Raw genomic sequence first — 2329 nt, forward strand, 5'->3', positions numbered from 1 at the left:
CAACATAACGCGAACAGGAACTAGATTTTCATGGCACTTTTCACCTCCCTGTTTCTGTTTGTACAACCCCCTGGCAATAATTATGGAATCACCGGCCTCGGAGGATGTTCATTCAGTTGTTTAATTTTGTAGAAAAAAAGCAGATCACAGACATGACACAAAACTAAAGTCATTTCAAATGGCAACTTTCTGGCTTTAAGTAACAATGTTGCAAAAGATGTTGGTTGTTCACAGTCAGCTGTGTCTAAACTCTGGACCAAATACAAACATGGGAAGGTTGTTAAAGGCAAACATACTGGTAGACCAAGAAAGACATCAAAGCGTCAAGACAGAAAACTTAAAGCAATATGTCTCAAAAATCAAAAAATGCACAACAAAACAAATGAGGAACGAATGGGAGGAAACTGGAGTCAACGTCTGTGACTGAACTGTAAGAAACCGCCTAAAGGAAATGGGATTTACATACAGAAAAGTTAAACGAAAGCCATCATTAACACCTAAACTGAAAAAAACAAGGTTACAATGGGCTAAGGAAAAGCAATCGTGGACTGTGGATGACTGGATGAAAGTCATATTCAGTGATGAATCTCGAATCTGCATTGGGCAAGGTGATGATGCTGGAACTTTTGTTTGGTGCCGTTCCAATGAGATTTATAAAGATGACTGCCTGAAGAGAACATGTAAATTTCCACAGTCATTGATGATATTGGGCTGCATGTCAGGTAAAGGCACTGGGGAGATGGCTGTCATTACATCATCAATAAATGCACAAGTTTACGTTGATATTTTGGACACTTTTCTTATCCCATCAATTGAAAGGATGTTTGGGGATGATGAAATCATTTTTCAAGATGATAATGCATCTTGCCATAGAGCAAAAACTGTGAAAACATTCCTTGCAAAAAGACACATAAGGTCAATGTCAATGAGCAGATCTGATTTGATGCAGGTGTTAGTTTTGGGGATGAAAATTTACAGGGTGATTCCATAATTTTTTCCTCAGAATTGAGTGATTCCATATTTTTTTCCTCTGCTTCGTCTAAAAAAGTAACCGTTACTGACTGCCACAATCTTTTTTTCTTGATTTCTTATAGTGTTTCTTAAAGCCAGAAAGTTGCCATTTGAAATGACTTTAGTTTTGTGTCATGTCTGTGATCTGCTTTTTTCTACAAAATTAAACAACAGAATGAACATCATCCGAGGCCGGTGATTCCATCATTTTTGCCAGGGGTTGTATTTCACAAGCTCATTTATCGGGAAAATTAAGTAAAGGTTCAAGGTTTGTTTGTCTTTCAGTCCAACCCTGATCTGGTTATATCTGTTGATAAACTGTCTTCTTCTTGGCTCATTAAAAAAGGAGCTTGTTCCCAGCGCAGGCTTTAATTCTGAGTTCCACACGACTGCTCAGATCTGACTTTTTGTTGTCCCGTTCACATTATTTTTAATGTGGTCAGTATCAAATTCCAGTGTGAACTGTACAGTTTTGAACTGACACACAGACACACACAAAGTGGAGGGTGACCTTATCTCTTGGTCCACATCACATCCTGGGCTGGTACCGAACCCAGTATCACCCTGCACATATGTTGGACAAGGACAATTCCACCAGTGCTGCCTGAAGAATATCCTCCACATTAGGTGGGATGACTACCACACCAACATCAGCGTCTTTACTGAAACCAAGCTCCAGATCATCAAGTGAGTCAGCAACAAGACCCATCTTTGGTTCGTGGGTCATGTATTTAAGATGGATGACAGCTGACTTGACAAGCAGATTTTCTACTCTCAGGTAAGTGAAGGAAAACAGTCCAGAGGAGGGCAGAAGAAATGCATATATTGTTGTTCTGAGGAATATCGTAACGTTTCTCGTGCGCTGAGGCGTTATAATGCACATAAACACGAACGCTACGATAAGACACTTTTATATCTCACAACGGAGAAAATCATGATAAAGGATAAGCAGGTTAATTTGTATGTTCATAAATCTTTGGATAATAGCGCCCCCTGCTGTTGGATTTCAAGGTCTGTAACACGTGTGTGTATTTAGTAAACAAACAGGAGCCCTGAACACTCGACTCCTAATAAACTTTCAGGCAGAAAATGAGAAGTTTCATCAATGGGAGTAAGTTGGAAAAAATATACACACACATGTATATGTGTAACACATAACCTGACGTCCTAATAGAATGATATTATTTGTCAAGGAAATTTCTAAAACAAATAGAGCTGGATGCAAAAAATGGGAGAATTTGAAAAAGAAATATTAACAGAACGAGATGCAGCCCAGAACATACATACAGGTGCTGGTCATATAATTAAAATATCATGA

The sequence above is a fragment of the Thalassophryne amazonica genome, chromosome 12 (assembly GCF_902500255.1).
Source record: "Thalassophryne amazonica chromosome 12, fThaAma1.1, whole genome shotgun sequence".
Lineage (NCBI taxonomy): Eukaryota > Metazoa > Chordata > Actinopteri > Batrachoidiformes > Batrachoididae > Thalassophryne > Thalassophryne amazonica.